Raw genomic sequence first — 17,138 nt, 5'->3', positions numbered from 1 at the left:
AAGTAGATAATTTTTAGACATTCCTATGATAATGGGTTGGCCCAACCAAGGAAAAACATACAAATCCAACACATGAGATATGATGAGCCCAACCATTAAATTGTGGTGAGCCTAACAATTTAATGGTAGTGAACCCAAATTAAAAAGGGTGGTGAGCCCAAACTACAAACTTCATAAAAATTGTTTAAGGAAATCACACAAGAAAGCAAGGGAATGTACGGCTCCCACACCGAGACCACAATCCGACACCACCAGCCGTAGTTGAAGCCGTGCAATCACCAGCCACTGCCGTGGCCACTGCTACCCACGGTCATCCCATAGCCGCGGCCAAACTAAACCCTTCACCTCCCTCTTTTTCCCGCACAAAAACAGTCCCAAAACAGGGAATAAGACGGAGCTGGACACGGTATAAAAACAGAGCTCTTCACGGTCCAAAGCTGAGTTTTCAAATCGGAAAATATCAAGTGTATGTGTGACGATATTAATCATGGAGAAACATGCAGGAAAATAGGCGAGAAGACAGGTAAGAAAAGAGAACATAAAACGGAGATGAGCAGCCCGGTAGTGCGTGTTTTCAGACGGAAAATAAAAGCATACAGGTGACGACATTTGCATGAAGACGCGGGTAAGAAAACAGATCCGAGGGACTGGATTATCCGTCTGAAAACAGAGGTAAAACGTCAATTTTCGCAGCACAAAACCAGTTTCTAGCAGCCTGTTTTAGACCCAACTCAAGACGGACATTCGAGGCGATGTTATGACGGGAATTAGCATGACTAAAATATGAATACACCATCGATTTCTGCCATAGACAGGCCCAGAAAATCCGCAAGAAAGATGCACATTTACTCGACAAGAAAACAAGCAACCATCCATATTCGAGGTTCATAAACGGATATAAATGAAAGCTAAGCCGTGAAACACACAACAACCATATAAGTTAACCACAAGTACTAAAAAAATCGACTCCATACATGAGGGATACAGTAAAGTGTAACACCCCAACTATCCGACCAAGATAATTGGAGCGTTACCATCTCGGTTTCCCGATATAGGGTTTCAAAACTTCAATAAAAGAACATTTTATTAATGTAATGTTTAATGAATTACATAAACGTAACACATGAATAAAAGTACAACTCATGACAACTATACTTTTCTAATCAACTAGACTCGTCTCCTGACTCATCAAGCTCGTCCCGTCTCCCGAGTACTATGCAACCAACCTGTACTTAACCTGCTCCTCATATGACCAAAGGATATCATATGGATCGACACAGGCCACCCCAAAAGAGATAGGTGACAATGCACAAACACAACAAATGTCAGTTTCAATAAATAAATAAAGTGTAACATGACTCGAGTGTGTGAACAAACAACATGACTATGATATGAATGACATGATGTCCCACAACCGCCACTACGGTACTGGGACACGCCCAGACATACCGTCAACTACACTGGTATCGGGACACGCCCAGACATACCGTCAACCACACTGGTACCGGGACATACCCTGACATGCCGATAACCACAAACAGGTACCGGGACACACCCAGACGTACTGGGTCCGAAAGCCAACCGGATCCCCTGCCAGACATCATGTCTCAACCACACGAGTCCCTCCAAACTCAAGTCATTAATGTGCACATCCCTTTTGGATTGGGAAAGCTCCAAGAGGCGACCCAAGAGGAAGACGGTCTCCCAACCTCCTTCTGTCTCCTCAACAACAGCCAACAGTCACAACCATCATATTATCCAACATACACGACAAGTACAATAAATACAAGATACCACACAGCATGTCAATTACCGACTCATCCAATCTTCTTAACCAATATCATTTTATAATGCAAATGACTAATCAATGCCGACTTACTTAACCATATAAACATATTGAAACTGAGTAGGATTAATCTACCGCACAACAAATCCGCATAAGTAATCCGTCACACAAGCCAGGTCCGTCTTGTAAAACCGTCTCACAAAATACATTTCCTAAAATACGATAATAATACAAATACGTATAAATATACTCATCTAATCACACAAATACGTATACAAATACGTATAAATATACTAATCTAATACGTATACCAATACATATAATATACTAATATATTTATACGAATATGTATAAATATACTAATACATTATACAAATACGTATACGACTAACTAAACTAAATAAACCCATCTTAAGCTATTCAAAAACCCGACTCAGAACCCACACTCGACTACCCACAAAACTCCGACAGCCCCCACCGCCTACTGCCGCCATCGTGGCCATCACCACCAGCCATGGTGGGCCACGGCCAGTACGACAACCACAACCGGTACAACAACAACAACCAATGGCAACAACAACAACAACCCGCAACCAGAACACCACGCACGACCTCCCTGGACCACCACTCCTAGCACTACCGTGGCCTCCCCCAAACCACGGTGGACCCTACCACCAGCCCACAACCACGGTACCACCCCAATACAACCGACACAACAACATATAACAACCATAAACACCCAAACCCATCACCCTTTTTCTCCCCTTAAAATCGCCACCAACAACCACCCATCCAATCACCCATAACCACCACTATACTCCCCTCTCAACCCTAAAAAAAGCCACCCCATAACCACCCTAAGTCAGCCACGGTAAAAGGCTTAAAATCACAGCCCTAAACCGAGTCACACAAACCTAGATCTACTCGGTCCAACTCGTTTTTTGGTGGTCAACGGTGGTCAAAGGCGGGTCACAGGTGGGTCAAGGTCGGGACGAGTCAACGATATGAATAAAATAAAATAAAAGCTAGTATAAGATGGTTTACCTTACGATCTCAAGGTGGAGTGACAAAATCTCCTTCTCTTCTAAACTCTCTCTTTTCTCTCTTATCTTTTATGAGGATTTTTCGTGGATTGTGTTAGGATAAGATGATGAGGGGATAGGGTGGAGTATATAAGGTGATGCGGAGTATAAATATATACGTATACGCGTATCGTATTATGTATTATTATTATCATTACCACTTCTTCTTCTTATTATTGTTTTGGGTGGATTTTGCGCAAGGCGAAATCAGGTCAGGGTTGATTTAAGTAGGGTTAACTAGCTCCAAGTGGTCTGATGGTCAGGTCGTCAGGGTTAAAATATAAAGCTCTAAGTATAATAGAAATAACAATAATGAGACAAAGTATTTTGTACGTGGAAAACCCTTGAATTGGAAAAAACCACGGGCACCAAGCCAGGAGAGGATTTCACTATGTAATTTGGGAGAATAATTGTATGATAACGACAATGTATATATTTCTCTAAGTATTGTGTATGTAGATGTATGCTTCTTCTTGTGTGTACGATGTGTTGTAAATGTCTTCAAAGTATTCCTTATATAAGCTTCACTTGAACGGCTGCCTGATGCTGGATTTAATGCGGATTATTCTCCATAATTGTCCATAATAATTGTCAATAATTCTCCCTTAATTACTGCATTTACTGCGAGATCTTTCCATTCAATGCTGCGCATATAATCCTTTTATAATACGCATTTACGGTCTAATACCGTCCTGATATTTTGACCATTGTCCTCTCCATGGCCTGGCGCCTATCTTCATGTGTCCTATTAGCCTGACATCCTGACAGCCTGATAGTCAGGTTAAGATGAGATACTGATCAGGGAGGTCTGCGGATTTCCAGGCCTAACAATTGCCCCTTATCTCCTTATTTTCAGTGTGTCAGGACGAAAATGAGGAGATAACCTTAATCTTGGAAAAATTACCCAACGATTAAGTTATGCCTAGTCAATTTATGTAACGACTATTTTACTGCAGTTTATGATGCGTGTAGGCTTTACTGCAACTTCCTTAATGATTATCCATCTCTTTTGCGGTTGAAACCCTAATTTACTCCACTATAAATACCTGCTTGCTTCATTGAGTTAAACTTCATCAAAGTAATCTTTCTTATTCCTCTTAATAATCTTTCTCTTTAACTTCTTTAATTTCCAGTTCTTCAATCTTCAATTAATCTTCATAATTCTTCCATCAATGGCCGCAAAAAAGAAGTCTAACAGGGTAGCTGCTCCTGTAACCCTTCCTTCTCAGAATCCTGAGGAGATTTCCTTTGAAAATTTGCCTACTTCTTCTGCTTCTCAACCTTCCACGATCAGCAAGCCGAGTGTTCTCTACTGGAGATGATCTCAATTTTTCATGGTGACTTCCAATTCAAGCCTACGAAGGCTTTGAAGAAGGATCAGTCTCTTGCAAATCGTTTGAAGCCTGAGTTTGAGAAGGTGTTGAAGGATAAGGGGATCATCCCTGCTGATGCTGAAGTCTGAATCCCTGAAAATTCTCCTATCAGGGCCGACTGGGCTTGTCCTGGTTGGTTCTGCATTCATGACTGGGCTTTCAGGGCAGGTTGTAAGCTTCCTTTTTCTCCTCTTATGGTTGAGGTTCCTAAGGAGATTGGCGTGCCATCTTATCAGCTCATTCCTATGGTGTGGAAGGTTGTGTGTTCCATTAATTATCTCTGTAAAAAGCACAATATCTCGTTTTCCCTTGATGATCTGAAGGCTTGTTACGCTGTTAAAACCAATAGTCCTGGCCGTATAAGTTTTAAGGTCAGGGCTTCTACTACTCCTCTTTTAAGCAATCTGGATAGCGTCCATGATAAGGGCTGGGCTGCTGGGTACATGTTTGTCAGGACCAATTCTGTGGGTCCTGACCTGGCGTATTTAAATTACGAAGCTTGTGTTGCTGGTGAGTTTCTTTCTTTCGTCCTGCATGTTTTACTTGTTAGTAAAAAATAAAATGAAATTCATATTGAGTTATACCTTTTATGCGCACAATTGATGACTGGATTACTGAAACTGAGTATCCTACTGCCAATATTTCTGCTTTCCTCGCTATTCCTCATTTGGAGAGGTCTTGGCCTCTCTGTTGTGGGGTTGGCCATCTTCCTCGTTGCTTGAAGGCTGATGGTGCTACCAGGGTGGCTAAACCTTCTGGGGCTGTTAGTGCCACTACCTCAGGCAGTAAGTCTATCTTAATTTATCTCTTCTTTTTGCTTTGACTTCCTGATTATGTTTGGGTTGTATCACTAATATAGTGTCTCGTGTTGTAGCCACCAGGTCATCTACTCGTCTTCCCAGGTTTGGTATGGCTGACCTTTCAGCCAGGCTGGCTAAGATCAAGGAGGAAGGTTCCCAGGGAAGTGGAGATGATGAACCTGTTATAGATTTGACTGAACAGTCTGATGCTCTGATGTGACCATAATTAGAGCACATTTAGTCCCCGAATTAGCCTTGTTCCCATGCTTTTTAGTGCATATTTGGGTCATTTATTGTCTTTAGTCCTTTGTTTTGCATATTCTTTGAGGTTTTGATCCCTTGGTAGGAAAGGAGTGCAAACCTTGCATTTTCATGGCAAAATGAGGCTAAATTGATTTAATTCAATGACCAAGCATCAAGGAGAGACAATATTAGAAGGCCTTTGTACATACTATAGTAGATGGGAAATGATGAGAAAAGATCCTTGCATCCCCGAGGAAATCCCCTAGGATTTTATGAAGAAAAAAGAAGAAAAGAAGAAGAAACGAGACTGCCCAGCAATCCGTGCGTCTTCCCCAGAAGACGCCCATCTCCACCACCACAATCTGTGCGTCTTCACCCCAAGACGCCCGGGCAAAGACTCCAGAAGACGCCCGTCTTCACCCCAAGACGCCCGGGCAGAAACCACCAAATCCGCCCGTCCCGTGCTAAAGACGCTCGGATTCCCAGGCAGACCCATTTCGTCTTCTTCAAGCTTCAAGGAAGGATGCACATCTTTTTCTAGAGATCAGAGTCTCCCTAGAGACCGGAGTCTTTCCAAAAAGACCGGCGTTTCCTCAACAAGGGACTTAATCGTCATTTAAGCCCTTAGTTAGCCCTAATTCATCCACCTAATACCCACTATAAATACCCCATTAGTCTAATTAGAAGAGCATGTTTTTCTTAGCAATCTTTAGAGTAGTTAATATCAATCAAATCTCTCTTTAATCTTGTAATCAACAATTAATCAAGTTTTAATACAAGTTCTATTTCCTTAATCTCTCTCTTGTTCATCCTTTGTTTTGGGTAATTGAAGATTATTTGGGTTATTATTGGGAGATTGACAACCTCTCAATCAAGCATCAAGTACTTCTTTTATTCTTTGCTTTATTATTGGAATCATTAGTAGGTATAATTCTCTTAATCCCTCTTTAATTATTGTTAATCACTTTCATTTATTCATCATGTTTCATTTTGTTGGTATGATTGACAACCTTGCTAGCATGTTCAACATGATAATGAGTGAGTAGTTACCTTACCTAGGGTTAATGGGTAATTAGGGGAAACCAACATGGGGAATGATTCATGCTTAAATTAATATGCTTTCATAGTTTATTTGCTTGCTTGTTGTGATCTCAACTCATGCACATGTTATGTTTGATGAAATGTGAGCCTATGAATCCTTGCATTTTTTACCCATCACCTATCTTTTCAATGAGACTTGTAAGACATAAACCAACTCGAGTCTCATTAGCCCATGCATGTTGTTGAGTAGGGAAGACTAAGTCGACTTGTAGGTGTTGTACAATCTAATCGATTCGGCTCCGGGACCCAAACTTTCCTAGGATTGTAAGATATAAACCAACTCGATCCATCACAACAATAATTGCTTGCTTATAACTTGAGAATATGTTTGTATGATCAATTCCAATGAATCCCCTATGACCCCATGACACCCTAGTGCCTTTTATCAATTGTTTACATCCCTTTTAATTCATCTTGCTTGTTTACTTTCATTACTATTTAGTTTAGTGATCTTCTACATCAAACCCCAATTGTGACACCCCTTAAGACACCACTAGTTGCAATAGAAATCTCATATTAATTCCCGTCCCTTGGGATCTGACCTTTACTTGCCTCTTTACTAATTGTAGAGTTGTTTGTGAAGTTATAAATTGTGTTTTGGTCTAGGTGCTCCTAACGACAAGTAACCGAAAAGTGTAGACAACCGACCAAAAATGGCGCCGCTGCCGGGGACGGTGTTAACTTGATTTAGATTTTCTTATATTGTTATTAGTTGTGTCTTTCTTTGCCTTGGGGAAGTAAAACTCCTCAAGGTTTGTTCTAATTGTTTTCGAGTTGTTTGATATTTTGCATGTCTAGAAGGTCACAAGGTGACTTGTTACCCTTTGATCGCGAAATTGAAAGAACTTTGACAACCAATAGAAGACTTGCTAGGAGAACTTTGAGAGGTATTGGTGAGGTTGTAGATATTCAACCAAATACTATTGAGTTCATCAACCCTTTTGCAAGAGAAAGTGAGGAGAACCCAACACAAAATCAACCCACAATGCCTAAGTTTTCATCACATTCCGTACCCACCGAGGAGAACCTACCCAATGGTACTCCTACACCACAACATCTAACCGGAAATTTTATTGCCAAATCCGCATTTATCCAATTAGTCGAAAGAAGCCAATTTGGGGGGATGCCTAGTGAAGACACTCATTCTCATATGGAGACTTTTTGTGACTATTGTGATGCGATTTCTCAAACCGGTGTAACTCAAGACCAAATTCGATGGGTCTTATTTCCTTTTTCTCTAATTGGCACCGCGAAACAATGGTTGAAAGGCCTTGATAAGGCTACTCTCGGAATTGATTCTTGGAAAAAGTTGGCTCTAGCTTTATACAAAAAGTTCTATCTGTTGGAATATGCGTCCTCTGACAATAATGCGATCACAACTGTTGATCATGAGGATCACATGTTAAAGTTTCATTTTAAAGAATACAATTGGGAAGTAATATTTTACTGTCAACTGGTCCACACATATCGGTAATGATTGGCTGACTAGAGTTTGACATTTCGTTGTCGATTTATTTGGTGACAGATTGATCCCCTTAGGTCATACCTAAAGGGTAACACTCTTAATTGATCATTTAATTGATCGTATGACGATACGGGTTAACTAAATTACTTAAAATTGACGGACGATTTTGGAAGTAAAATTTAAGTGTCTCATTGTAATTTGATTAAATTAGATACTGTCTAAGTAATCGAATTTTTTTATTACTTAAATGAAATTATTGTTTAAGGAAACAATTGCATTTGAATGAATAAATTATTATAAATACAAGATGTTGTGATTTATAATTGGTAAAATATTTTGGTACAAGTAATTATGAATTACTAAGTCGATTTTTGTATATGACGTATTTTTATTAATGTGTTGATTTTTAATATGTTAAAAATACATAACAATTTTATGTGACATGTGACATATGACAAATTGACAAATTGACAAAGATAAAATGGAGTCCATTTTATCTCTAATGACCGAAATTAAGGGGAGTATTAGGAATATATTGTGTTGATTATGTTAGTGGTAAACATAATCATTTCCTTCTAAAGCTAGCCATGCAACCCTACTTGCTCTTGTGAAGACCACCTTGTGCATGCATTGGTCCCTTTCCTTCCCCCTTACCCGGTTTTTCAAAGAGCAAGGCCAAGGGTCTTTTGCTCTATAATTTATCTTATACACTACATCAAAACACTTGTGTATTCATTATTCATTCATCATCTAAAATAAGAGTTTTAGTGAGATAATATATTCCTCCTCCTCCCTCTCTCTTAACCGAATTATTGAGAGACCAAATAATATTTTGGGTCAATTTTTATACAAAATTAATATTATTCTAGTAATAATAATATTAATTTTATTAAGTTGTTACTTTGGGTATAAAACCTTGGGAGGGATTCTCTACTTGAATCCTTGTTCATCCACTTAAGGAAGCTCAAGAACAAGTGAGTAGGTGAACTCACTTGTGCCCATATAAACCGAAATATCAATGTGAGATGATGATTTCTTATTTAATTATATTATTGTTTGCATGCATAAGATCATCTTTTAATTTTATGACTAAATTAAAATTATAACATTATGAATATGTTGAGTAAAGAGATATAGATTTCTAACAAATGGTATCAAGAGCCTTGGTTGTTTGCATGCAAATCGGTTATAGTTTTTCCGAGTTATACGATTAACATATAAAACTTATAAATTTGTGTTATTATGATATATCATGAAATAAATTATGAATGTTAAAGTTTCTGATCCTAAAATGTATTTAGGATATTTTGGTTAATTTATGGATTTTTATTGTTCTCTTATATAATAATGGCATTAAAAATGTGATTTTATGATTAAAATGTCATTTTCGGACTAAAATTAGCTAAACTTTTATTTTTCCAGTGGTTTTTGGATATGTTTTCAAATATATTATTTTTAGATTACCTGTAAATTTTCATAATTTTTGGAGTTGTTATGCTCGAAATATGGATTTTTCATGATAAAATCGAATTTAAATGAAAAATAGGTTAATATAAGATAAATTTCGAATCTGGTCATAGAAATTTAGTATGTTGTCACATGAAATTTTACAAGATGTGTGTAAAATAATAGGCTATATTGAAGTCTTTATGCATGATTTATGAATTTTTGATGAAAAATAGCATAAATAGTGACTTAATTAGTGAATTATTGCTAAAACATACTCCATGACTAAGGAAAAACGTAACATATTGTATTTTATTACCTATTTTAGATCTAAAACTGAAAAGTTGATGAATATAATTTTTCTCATGTTTTTATGATTATAATTGTTAAATCCGATAAACCGCAACATAGCTTTTCCGATAAATATTTCGAAATTATAACCTAAAGTTTTTGAACATTATGAGTGTCATGGTATTTTTCCAGAATGTTCAAGAGTTTAAATTTCAAATTTCAAATTTATTTGAATTTTTGGTGATTTATTTGAAGTTTATAGCATTTTATTGTTATTTTGGGTCCATTAATGAACAATTTTAAGAAATAAAAGTTAATTATGGTCAAATAGTTAGTGGAGACTAAATTTTGAGTCCTAAGTGGTTAGGGTAATTAACTTGTGCATAAATATGAATTTATGTAATTTATTGTGATTTTAAAAGGTTGAATCACGCAAACCGTAAAAAACCGTTAAATATACGATATTGGCTCCTTAAAGCGATTTAGCATAAAATTGGGCATGTTCATACATATTATAATGCTGCATTTTATTTATGATTGTCATAATTTTATTTTATGTAATTTTTGAATTATGTAATTTACTTAGTATGGCCTTAGTTTTTAATTGGTATTACCCGAAATGTATGGGAATATCGATTAGGTTGTAATTTATTGTGATCTCGTATCACCGTTTTGTAATTTAATAGATTTATTTTTATTTTAATTACAAATGTATAATAGGAAATTATGTAATTTGTTATGTAATTTATTTGTTCCGGAGTTCCTTGAAGACGGTGTCACACAAGAAGGCGATACATAAAGACGGTGTTACCTCGAGATGCGTGCCAAAACCGAAGTTCAAGGGACCAATGGAGTTTGTTTCTGAATATGTAATAGTTAATTAGATTTTCTATTTTTATGAAGGCCATACTAGGATTTATTTTATGCTTTGCATTTTTATTTATATGTTGCATGCATCGCTAAATCGCCATAACTAAAACATGCATCATCTCTTAATCGAGTTTATCGACCGTGTCAATTATAATTATCGTAGTTCACCGCTTTAGTTCACTTAAAACGTGATAGATAATAAATTGACATGACCTCTCGCTAAAAATAAACAATTGAGCCATAGCCTTACCAAAAAGTAGAAACCATGAAAACCTATTTCGCGAGGGAGTGCACTCGGCCATCCCGGGGTACAAACCTTGTTACATAGGGGAAGTGGGTGATAAATGTCTATCCACCGAATTCATGTTGATGAGGGTTTCATCGGCCATCCCGTGCCCAAGTTAATGTGAATTTGGATCATGGAGACATTTATTCGAAATTTGGATTGACCTCAACGGAAGTATTCGTGACCGTAGTCGCATGTGTTCCAGGCTATAGATAAACATTAGAGTAATTTTATCGACCAAGAGTTCTAAAAGTAGAATCGATTAAAAGTTAATCCACCGAGTTATATTAATAAGGGTTTCATCGGCTATCCCGTGCCTAAGTTGATATGAATTTGGGTCTTGGAATCATTTATCTAAGTTGGGTAGAGGTCACTAGATAAATGCAATAAAACTTGTTTATATTTTTTTTTTAACGAGTATTATTTTGAAAACGACATATGTTTTATTCCTTCTATTTTGTTTTGTAGACCGCTTTTATTTCTCATAACAAATGGCCAATCCAAACACCAACGCCACGCCTCTCACTAATACTTCATGGCTCCGATCCTTCATGGATCGTTGTAAACTTGAAAAGAATGGGTCAAATTTCTCCGATTGGGATGCCCAACTCAAATTAGCCGCCCAAGGTGACGACAAGCTTCGTTACCTTACCGAGGCCTCTCCACCCGAACCTAACACTAGGTCGACCGCCGCCACTAGGGAAGCATATGAGGCTTACCATAAGGAGTCCGCCGCAATGAAAAATGTGTTGATCTTTGCAATGGAGGCGGATCTCCAAAGGAGAGCCTTTAAGATGGGCACCGCTAATGAAATCTACTCCAAGCTTGTGACAATGTTTTCACAAACTCCGCGGATCGTCCAATATGAGGCGGCCGCGGCATTCTTTGATCTCTACTTCAAAGAGGGCCAAAAGGTTAGCCCTCATGTGCTCAAATTAATGGAGCTAGTCGAGACTTTGAAGATTCAAAAAGTTGAAATCCCCAAAGAACTCATTGTAGATAGGATTCTACACTCCTTATCCAAAGTCAAGGCATATGTTCAATTCCGGGTGAATTTTAACATGCAAGACAAGGACGTGTCTCTTAAAGAATTGCACAAGGTACTTGTGCAAGCCAAAAGAGACATGGGGTTAAATGTCAACCCACCCAAGGATGTGCTTAACATAAGCACCAAGAGTAAGGGGAAGTTAAAAAAGAATGGGAAGAAAGGTAAGAAGCAAGCTCCCACTTTCACCAAAGGTAAGACTTATGAAGCTAGCACTTCCAAAATCAAGAAGGGTCCTCTTGATAAATGCCATTATTGTAATGGTGTTGGACATTGGAAAAGAAATTGTTCCAAATATCTTGGTGACATCAAAGCTGGAAAGATCACTCCAGTAGGTAAATGACTATCCTTTCTTTTATGTTTCTAATTCAACTATGGTATTGTGATACAAAGTTGTGATAATGTATCCCCTTTTTATTGTAAATAGGGCCTCCACCAAGCAAGGACAAGGGAAAAGAAAAGCAAGCTTGAGAAACCATCGAGAAGCTAGGAGTAGCTTCCATGAAGCTTGTCTTTTTATTGTCTTATTTTAATCTATGTTTCGGATTTTAGAACCTTTTGATTTCCGTGTTTGACATGGAAATGTATTTTGGATATTGGTTGTATTTTGGATAATGGTGGCTTGGTTTGCAACCCAAGTCACCCGTTTTATCGTATTTTATCCTTGTTCTAAAATTCGTCTTTATCCGCTTGCTCATAGAAACATATGATCATTCACTTAAAGTGATCTAATTGACAACTATAATGATGGGATTCATTATATGTCCACAAGCTTAAGGCTTGTATATGATCAATTATAAAGTCAAATTGAGTTGATGAACTCTCTTAAAGGAATGTCAATCACCAAGTACACTCATCAAATTTAAAATAATTAGTCAATCTATGAGATAGTCCTCCTTATACTTCAAAATCATTATTTGTGTCTCATAAGCTATCTTTAAATCTCTAGTGCATTCATTCTAAAGATAGAGTGGGAGAAAAATGAGGACACAACACCAATTTGTGTACTTGCGTAAATGAGATCTACGCAAGGGAGAATGATTTGAATAAAGGTATATCTATTTATATAGTATACCCAATAGATGAGATCTATGGTCTTGAATAGATCTACATGACAAAAGAGAACAAGTGAAGTAATCAAAAGAATATGTTCTCAAGATAACTACACGAGGAGACCAAAAGAAAGATTTGGAAGAAAAATGACTAATTTAAAGTCTTAACCAAAAGTTGTGACTAAGTTTATGAACAACTTTTGACCAATAGTTTCAATATTGATATTTACTTAAGAGCCTAAATGAAACAAAGTTGCATCCTCGAAAATAAGTGAGATTTATGACCAAAAGGTTGCAAATGTTGATATGCCGATATCCACAAAAGTTGAGTTAAGTATTAACCTCGCTAATGTCATTACTTAACCTCATTATGAAAATTAAATGGTTAAACCTCCTTCCTAAGGGTATCTTGAAGGACGTGTATTAGATATAATTCACATTTGAATAATGACATTGCTACGCATCATCAGAATATGAATGAGTTAAGAGATTAGAATCTCTTTTCATAAGGTTAAGATGAAACCTCTTCAAAATAGGTATTTTGAAAGGATATGATGGGAACATATATGGTTTTTATCTTAATAACTTGGCAAAGCAAAATATATTTCAATTCTTGAAAATGTTTCGATTGAGTAGTCAATTACGAAACATGTGGAATTAAGTGGGAGTTTAGAAATTATCATGTGAAGACATGGAATTTAGTGGGAGCAATCATCTTGTAAAATTTATAACTCACTAACTCATTGAGAATGACGAGCTAATACCTTCTTTCACAAAGAAGTATTTGAGTTTTCAATTCTGGATGAAAATGGACTATGATGAATCCAATTACATCACGAGATGTTGGATAAGTATTGAGATATACACATCGAATCAACGAGAAACATAGGTTATTCATGTCAATGAAAATGGAATTGCCATTAGCAGTCATGGTCGTTCATTGAACCTAAGAATGGTTGATCTCATGATTATTAGTTACTAATGTTTCCGCCATTAGAATAATCATGCACATGTCCAATAATGAATCATATGCATAAGTGGCAAGCCATAGAATAAACGTCATGAATTCTCGAGGAGAATTCGATGAGCGATTTCAGTGTTGGACAGAACACTCTGTTATGTGTCAAGAGGTTGCACATATTAACGTTCGAACAACACGTAAGGATTTATGAAAATCCTAAGACTTTCAAGCTAAAAAGAGAAATAAAAGGTTTGGAAATGTACTTAGTTGAAGTAAGAAGTTACTCAAAAACTAATATTTCCTAATATGCTAGGACTTGTGAGAAGTGCTAGGCTAATCATCTTGACAATTGTTGTAAGACTCTGCAAAACATTTACCTAGTGCATTATGAGTGGGTGGAGTACTTGATCAGTGCAAGTTATATCATTCACCGCAAATTCATTGGTTATGTGATAATCGACAGAGAAGTTCTTTCAAGATAAAGAACCCAAACCAAGGTTGGAAACCTATATGTGTACTTGGTAAGGTTCATGCCATGATAGATAACATGAACGTAACGGAAAATGCGATTATAAGAAGTTTGAACACATGGACACATGGTATGTTAAACTTCTATTGCAATCAACAAGTGTTTACACACTTACGATATGCATCACAAGATTGTAATATGGTATTGACTACCCAAATGTGATGTCGACATTTGTCGTTTGAGTTATTATTAACTCACCTTATACTTTGTTACATCCAACGGGTTGTTGAGACAATTGTACCCCGTTTAAGTGAACATGGATTAGCATTGTATTCGCCCATAGTTACTTACATGAGGTGACGTCTCGAAGTGACTAGAATGTGATGAGATTGATGGCAAGTTCAAGTGCCACGGAGTCATATGAGAATGACTAGTCGATCACATAAGCAGACTGTTAGGAACATTTTGTCGGGCCTTATTACCGCTTATAGAGTTCTGGCAAATTTATATAGCCTGGTCGTGGCGAGAGCTACTATTGTATTCTAATGAGTCGATTATTTTTGACTAAAGACTATTCGCCTAAGGTGGCACAGTTTCAGATTAACTTTGATTTGTGTTACTACGACCTTCGTAAATGGGGTCAAATGGACATATTTTGGGTTATGATGGCTGTGGCTAGTCGAAGGGAATGAGTGCGATAGGAATTGTCCACCCCTAGTCAGGGTTATAACAATATCTCAGGGCCACTCTAGGAGTAATGAACTGTAAATGCGTGGCCACGCTCGGTAGATATCTATGGTAGATAAATCCGGTCAATCAGTTATTCTCCAAGATCGAGGAGACCACTCTCAATATGATCACTTGCAAGTACGGCCTGAAAGACACCTTGCATTGAGTGGGAGATAGTAATAGGACAAGAGAATTGGTGACGCACACTTGTCGAGGACAAGTGGGAGATTGTTGGAATATGTGTCCTCCGACAATAATGCGATCACAACTGTTGATCATGATGATCACATGTTTAAGTCTCATTTTAAAGAATACAATTGGGAAGTAATATTTTACTGTCAACTGGTCCGCACATATCGGTAATGATTGGCTGACTAGAGTTTGACATTACTGTCGTGCGATGGTGGTGACCAGTTGATCCCCTTAGGTCATACCTAAAGGGTAACACTCTTAATTGATCATTTAATTGATCGTATGACGATACGGGTTAATTAAATTACTTAAAATTGACGGACGATTTTGGAAGTAAAATTTACGTGTCTCATTGTAATTTGATTAAATTAGATACGGTCTAAGTAATCGAATTGTTTTATTACTTAGATGAAATTATTGTTTAAGGAAACAATTGCATTTGAATGAATAAATTATTATAAATACAAGATGTTGTGATTTATAATTGGTAAAATATTTTGGTACAAGTAATTATGAATTACTAAGTCGAATTTTGTATATGACGTATTTTTATTAATGCGTTGATTTTTAATATGTTAAATTAAAAATACATAACAATTTTATGTGACATGTGACATGTGACATATGACAAATTGACAAATTGACAAAGATAAAATGGAGTCCATTTTATCTCTAATGACCGAAATTAAGGGGAGTATTAGGAATATATTGTGTTGATTATGTTAGTGGTAAACATAATCATTTCCTTCTAAACCTAGCCATGCAACCCTACTTGCTCTTGTGAAGACCACCTTGTGCATGCATTGGTCCCTTTCCTTCCCCGTTACCCAGTTTTTCAAAGAGCAAGGCCAAGGGTCTTTTGCTCTATAATTTATCTTATACACTACGTCAAAACACTTGTGTATTCATTATTCATTCATCATCTAAAATAAGAGTTTTAGTGAGATAATATCTTCCTCCTCCTCCCTCTCTCTTAACCGAATTATTGAGAGACCAAATAATATTTTGGGTCAATTTTTATACAAAATTAATATTGTTCTAGTAATAATAATATTAGTTTTATTAATTTGTTACTTTGGGTATAAAACCTTAGGAGGGATTCTCTACTTGAATCCTTGTTCATCCACTTAAGGAAGCTCAAGAACAAGTGAGTAGGTGAACTCACTTGTGCCCATATAAACTGAAATATCAATGTGAGATGATGATTTCTTCTTTAATTATATTATTGTTTGCATGCATAAGATCATCTTTTAATTTTATGACTAAATTAAAATTATAACATTATGAATATGTTGAGTAAAGAGATATAGATTTCTAACAATATCCGCCGGAAAAGACTAACATGCTAAGAGCTCAAATCACGGGTTTAAGCAAAGGGATGAAGAATCTTTGTATGAAGCTTGTGAACGGTTTAAGGGAATTTGTCGCTCATGTCCTCACCATGGACTTAGCGAGTGGTTCTTGGTACAACAATTTTGGAACGGTCTTTATGAAGATTCAAGGAACATTCTCAACATGGGATCAAATGGAATGTTCACCGGAGTATTGGGTGCTCAACTTAGTGCTCACATTGATACCATCAATTTGAAGTTTGAAAAAGCTATGGCTAGACTTGAAGAAGCCTCAAAATCACCAAAGTATCAAACTCGGTGTTTGACATGTCGGAGGGTTAAGGGAGAGCAGCGACGACCACAAGGTAAGATTCATTCTCTCGAGGTGCCTGAGTGGAAATGGGAGTCTATCTCAAAGGATTTTATAGTGGGTTTTCCGAGGAGTCAACAGGGTAACAACATGATATGGGTAATAGTTGACTGTTTGACTAAGTCAGCTCATTTTGTTCCGATAAATGATACTTGGACCAAGATACAGTTAGCTTTGGGATATAGAAAGCATGTGGTTCGTTTGCATGGGGTGCCTAAGGATATAGTGTCAGATAGAGAAGCGACA

The 17,138-nt window shown here is 37.0% G+C and overlaps 1 non-coding gene across 1 annotated transcript; it reads right to left on the bottom strand.

Moving 5' to 3' along the window:
* Positions 1–16,533: 16,533 nt before the first annotated feature.
* On the bottom strand, positions 16,534–16,639 carry LOC141635304 (small nucleolar RNA R71). Its single transcript, XR_012540002.1, has one exon. It is a non-coding gene; the product is annotated as a small nucleolar RNA R71 (small nucleolar RNA).
* Positions 16,640–17,138: the final 499 nt, after the last annotated feature.

Source organism: Silene latifolia, chromosome Y, assembly GCF_048544455.1.
Source record: "Silene latifolia isolate original U9 population chromosome Y, ASM4854445v1, whole genome shotgun sequence".
Classification (NCBI taxonomy): Eukaryota; Viridiplantae; Streptophyta; class Magnoliopsida; order Caryophyllales; family Caryophyllaceae; genus Silene; species Silene latifolia.
The sequence above is the reverse complement of the archived record's forward strand: the minus strand, read 5'-3'. Positions and strand labels throughout refer to the sequence as shown.